The sequence below is a fragment of the Crassostrea angulata genome, chromosome 7, assembly GCF_025612915.1.
Source record: "Crassostrea angulata isolate pt1a10 chromosome 7, ASM2561291v2, whole genome shotgun sequence".
Lineage (NCBI taxonomy): Eukaryota > Metazoa > Mollusca > Bivalvia > Ostreida > Ostreidae > Magallana > Magallana angulata.
Genome location: NC_069117.1, coordinates 16,360,489 through 16,367,268, shown reverse-complemented (window position 1 = coordinate 16,367,268; position 6,780 = coordinate 16,360,489).

The window sequence follows — 6,780 nt, the reverse complement described above, 5'->3', positions numbered from 1 at the left end:
TTTACAACCTTTATTAACCTATGTATAAAATTAAGAATATAAAATATTTCCTGTAATATAACCCTGAGCCATTGAGACAAGGAAAGAAATTTCATCTGCAATTTAATGTAAGACCATTCTATCCTGTTTTTCTACATGCAACTACATCTTATTTGATTTTGAAGTTTGACATTTTTGTTTTAAATTCTTCCCCCTTTTAGTATTGCAACATTCATAATGTATTGGTTTTGTTTTGAAGATCATTAAAAATGATAGACCAGCTTAAATGCTGTATGTTTTCATTTCAATGTCTTAAAGGACTTGTGAGTTTACAATACTCATTGTGAAGTAATGAACAGAAATAAATATACACAAATGCTACATATACATGTACTGTACGTGTATAACAAGACAAATTGTAGATATTTATCATAATACATGCAGTTACATGTATTTCCCCATTTCCTGCCATGTTGAAGGTCTAGATTCTTTCTCTTAGTTTTAACATATCATTTTGATGCATTTAGCACAGAGTTTCTGACAAAGAATATATACATGTATTTGGTAGGACTTGTAATAGCAATTTTGTGTAATGGGATTTGAGAAATATATAGTGATGGACTAGACTTTGATTCATCATCTGGGCCCCCTGAATCTCTAGTTAGGTGCTCTACTTACTTATATAGGTATCTGACAATGGCATTTGAACAGATCTGACCATCTTACCATCACATTTCTTCCCTCCCCTTAAACTATCATTACCCTGGAAGATCAAAAACCCAGGTTCTTTCCCCTTGCACTGAAAATTAATCTACTGTATTTGTTTCAGGGATTGGTATAAACATAAAATAACTGTTATAAGCAAAAACATCCTTAATTGTAACAATATTCACTGCAGTGTAATGGGAATCCCAAGAATCAAACCTGCATATGTACAATCTGATATGTAATATTCCTGACTCATGACAATGTGAATGATATATACAAAACTAGAGCAGAGCTCGTGGCAAAGCCCCGAGTAGGTCTTCCGTTGTTGCTGCGAGTTGAAAATATATGTTACGATTATAATGACTATACTTTCAGTTCTGCTTTTGTTATAAAAACGTGTTGTGATTGAAAGTCTGTATATAAAACGTGTTTTGAAAAAAGAAAGGAAGAAAATATTTTAGGAAAACTATTTGTTGAGCAGAGTTTATGTAATCGTTTCAAACATTGTTTAAAAAATGAGATGTTTAATGGCGAGTTAAATTTTCAAAGGGTAGCAAGCATTGTTATAAACATTAAACAGTATGTACTCATGATTCATGTCAGGAATTGTATTTCTTTTTTAAACTGAACTCGCCTACAACACACGTAAACTTTTCTCAAAGATAACTTCTATATTAAAATATTTCTAAATTTTAGAAGACTATGTGCAAGTTTAGAATTGCGTGCTGACAAAATTTACAGACCCTAAAACGTACTACTACACAAAAAAAGCGTGCGGCCAACGTGCGAGAAACGTTTCGTGTAAACCTTTTAGAGTTTCGTGTAAACCGTTTAGCGTTTCGGGCAAAGCGTGTAAATCGTTTCGAGCAAAGCGTGCGAGAACCGTTTGAAACGTTCATCAGATTTCATTCGGAGCTCTCTGACAAGTTAATTGTTTCAAAATGGCGCCCGTGTTTTACATTACTTTAACAAAATTGAACGAATTTTTAACAAACAAATGAAAGGTATATGTATTAAAAGACGACTAGTTACAGAGTACATGTATATTTAACGTTTTCATGCGATGTTTCAGTACTGAAACAATATTAAAATTCGCTATACATAAAAAATATTAAATACAGTTAGCGAAACATGATTTCTATTGGAACAAACCTAAATCAACTTTAACTTGCACGATCATGTTTTGATAAGCATGTATTTTTATTATCTATTTACTCGATTTATTCGATAACTCTTACTGAGACCATTCGGCTGTGTACAAGCAGCACACATAACCTCGGACATCGGGCGAGACCTGCACCTGGCTGAACCTGTCAATCAAACTCTGTGTATTTGTTTTCATTGGATGGTCAGGCGTCTCTCTTTTGTCAAAAGCCAATGGAAAATTAATGACTTCAAGGTAATCGGAATCAGAATTTGATGAAGCACACAATTTAAATGATAGAAAATTTATTAATTATTTGAACAAAATTAAATGTAAACATTGAAAGGAAATAAAAAAATTAATTATTATGGGAATCTATTCGCATGGTACTCAATTCAAATAGATTATATTATGATTTTATTATTTTATGTAGTAAAATCACCCTTCCAACTGTTACTCAATTACATAACAATTGATGACCTGGGGCTATAAATGTTCTGAGCTGTGTGCGCTAAAGCGGCACAAGATTCTCGGTCGCATGTGGCAATTGAATTAACAAAGACTGGCCGAATAAACAAAGGGGTGGGAAAGTGAAACAAAATGTTACACATAAGAAGAAACCACCAAAAATGATTTTCGACAGATCTTGCTATCTTTTCTTCAATTAAAAAAAAAACCCAGCGCGAGCACCTGTCAGCGGGGTGGGAGGAGTGGGGGGGGGGGAGCAATGAGTTCGCTTCCACAATGAAACTACAGAAGTGATTAATATGTGACCGATAGAATCTAATCTAAAGTTGTTTAAACTCATGTGAATATTTTCTAAAATAATCATCGAATGCCTCAATTCAGGGCATTCCTTTATCGTGCTAGCACCTACCGCAAACATGTAACATGGAACTTTGATTATAATTTGATTTGATTTTTGAACTACCTTGTACGCTATCGTATAAATCAATGCTTAATCAACTATACAAGTAAAATAACTTTATCTTAAACCAATATAATAGTTGAAAACATAATAAAATAAAGTTGTGTCCGTGCAAAATATGAAACATAAACGCGTCATAAGGTACATGTAGAACACGAACCGACCGCGGATCTCCTCAGCCATGTGCGAGGGATGATCATTATTTAAAGGTTTAATATTTGAGGGGGGTTGGGTGGGGGGTGTTGATTTAAAACATTTATTGTACAGTTTTTAAAGTAGTTTACATAAACCAACCAACCATTAGTTTATGTCAAACGATTTTTCCGATTTGGAGTAATATCGTTCATTAATATTCATTTACACTCAAATATTTAATTAAATATATACAAGTAGGACAAACCTTTATAACATAAAATTAAAACAGTTCTTGTATATACGGCTATATTAACTCAAACACGTTCATATGCATGTAAGTGTAAGTCGCGATGTGCGAATCTTGTGTATTAAATAACCGCTTACCGCTAGGTAATGCAGCCGTGGCTGATCTCCTCGGCCGTGGGCGAAGGATAGATTACGTAAAGGTACAACGCACAGAAACGCACAGCTCAGAACCAAGGAAGATTTGAAAAGGTTGCAGTATAATGACCTTACTCTATCAAATAGAAGTTCTTTATTTTAAACTAAAAACCCACAATTGATCTATGTCATTATTGCTTTAGAGAATGACATTGCTTTTATTAATTAAATGAACTATTTCTTACTTGACATCCAATCGTTTAATCCACAAAAGATTTTGTGTAACCAAAAGTAAAACAATTCTTGAGTTCGCGGCTAAATATATTCATATATGAGAGACGCAATTCTCGTGCATTAGATAACCACTGACCGCTAGGTAGTCCAGCCGCGACCACGGTGACCGATTTTCTCGGCCGCGGGCGAGGGAGAGCTTACGTAATGGTACACACACAGCTCTGATTCAAGGTAGATTTTGAATGCATGGTGTTTATAACAAAAAGGTAATGCATATATTTTTTCATTCCATATTTTGTTTTTTACTAGAAAAGAAAAAGAATGTTTTGTTTTCCAATTCCCGTTTTTAAGGATTGTGCACTGTAAGAACTTAACAACAATGACTTAAACTCCTAAAAAAAATGTATTCTAAAAAAAAATTCTTATGAATTAATGTCTCCTGGATAAACCAGCATACTTTCTGCGGTAACTTCATGCCAGTTGTACGCACAAAGTCTTTCGTTAACTTGTCAAATAAAAACAGGTACATGCTAACATGTAAAGCTTTTTACACTCATACTACACAAATCACTTACAAAATAACTTTGAAACGACCTTCATGAGATCCCAACAAACAACTTTTCCAGCGACAGCTATATCAAAATCCTAACCGTTTTTGAGTTATTAAGCAAAAATTTTTAGGGGCCATTGGCCCTTAATTTAAGGGGCCAGCCCCTTTTTATTGGTGTCAAATGAAAGCCCTTGATATTTTGCACAACTTTTATTCTACATGTCTTAACAAAATGTTTTTCGTTTAAAAGATATAAAGGAAAACATGTCTAAATTTTTGCACTTTTTTGAATCCTGTTTTTTGACCCCTACCTTTTCCTAAATAAAAAACGTAATCTAAAAACAAAAACAGATGTGCACAACTACAATGTCTCTGTTATTCAAATTCGTTGGCTTCCCATTCCCTGCTATCATAGTCTCGGAGCCTTTGTCTGGAAACAAAAGGCCCTAAAAAAATTTAAAAGGGAAATAACTCTTTAACGGAAAGAGAATTCTACATTTTATGAATTGCTTAAGATAGTGTTTTGTAAAGTACATTAGCCCTGAAAATTTGAGCTAAAACCGTTCAGAAATGAGCAAGATATGAAGCCTCAAAGTTCGCGTCTAGGAAACAAAAAAAAAAAAAGAAAAATAAGAATAATCTTAATTTTTTTCCCGCACAATAATAGAAAGGTCTTCCGTTGGAAACGGAAGACCTTAATAATACAATCTGATTTAAATACAGATCTCTACATATAAGTACACAGCACAGCTTTTGTAGAGATCTGTATTTTAATCAGATTGAAAATAATATCTACTACCGGTAAACATCATTGAGAAGGTAGTCCCTCTTTATTAAAGAACATTGGCAAAAAGCAATTTAGCTCTGACCTTACAACCTCTTGACTTAATTAAAAAAGATCAAGATCATTGTACATCTGTACATCTTAATTATCCAACAAGCATTCTTTGGGCAGTATTTTGACAAGAATTTACACAAAGCTCCCCTACGACCTCTGACATTGACATTTGAAGAAGAAACTTGATTCAAGGTCACTGCACACCCCTTTTCCTTCAGAAAGTCTTTAAGGTAGAGTCTGGGTGAATTTGGACCAGGGAGAAAAAAATGTTTTGAAAAAGATTTTTTACAGGGATCTGTTATGACCTTACCTTCAACCTAGAAATTTGGTTCAAGGTCACTGTATACATTTGCCTACAGACAGTCATTTTGGTAAAATCTAAGCATGATTAGACTACAGAGGAAAACTTAAGGTCCAAAGTTGGATTTCAATAGGGAGATCTGCTATGATCATGTTTTATCTAATTTGGTTCAAGATCACTTTCCCCTACCATTTTTTATTATAAGTATGTTGAGTATGATCACAAATCGAGTCAGATATTGCTAAGAAAGGGGTGTGTGTGTATATATATATGGTTTGGACAAAGATTATTTCACAGAGGTCTGACCTTGACCTTTGATCTAGAAACTTTGTTCAAGGTCACTGCAATTCTTTATCCAGTCACTCTGAGGGTGAAATATACAAGCATTTTGGACCAAGGGAGGTAATACTATTCTGTAATATATGGACCAGATTTAAAAACATTTGCATGACCTAATAACCTTACAATATGGAAACTAAATGGGTTCAAGTCGCTTCATACTCTTTAGCCAAAAGCGCCATAGATCCGAATTATGAGTTGGATTAGACAAAGGGGAGAGAAAACTTGATTTGAAAAGGTGATCTCGGCAGACAGACAGATGGAGAAACTGGCGCCCTCAGAGCAGAGCCATAATAATTGAAAACAATGGTAATTACATGTACATGTAGCATTGAAAGAACGGTATAGAGTAAAACTTCAATTATATAATGAAGACTGCAGAGTTAACTAGGATTATTTTAAGATAGTCAAGCAATTGCCTCTCATGTACCGGTATTTAAGCATTCTTTTTCCAGTATGGGGTTAACTCATGCATTTGTTGAGTGTTGGACTCATAAAGAAAATTTTTTAATTAGAAAAAAGGATACATTTAACAAAAAGAAGTTTCATACAAAATTTTGGTCAATGATTAAGTCATGGTTAAGTAATGGTTAAGTCATTAAATTTTGAAATGAATAAAAAAGTATATGTCATATAATATACATATACATGTAATATGTACCGGCTATATATATATATATATATATATATATATATGTTATATTCAGTAGTAAATTCTCACTATATAACTCTATATAGACGAATAGTCAATAATTGTAATATTAGCTCGTCCGAAAAATGTTGACCAGTCAATATTTTTTTAACATTGACCGCCTAGGAATAATATCTAGAGAATATTCCCTCATTTCAATTAATCGCTTTTGATTTGTTGATTTGTAAACGGTGATGTAAATAACTCTTCTTGACTCCAAAACAAGGTCATGACGTCATAATAGACAGTCAGTCAAGGCAAGTAAACAACAAACATGCAATGCTACCATTTGCTATCATAAAGGATATAAGGATTTGCGAATTACTGTGAAGTAAAATCAGGTAGAACATCTGTATGTTAAATTCTTAGGGCGGCGGAATATCACCAGTGACCGTTTGATGCTGAGGATATTTTGGAAATGAACTTTGCACAAATTGAATTCGTGATATATCAAAACAAAATATTGTTTTCCCTTGGACTGAAATGTCACATTTTCATTGGTTTAAACATAGCACGTGATTGCCTCATATATCTCTATATTTGTTCTGTGAG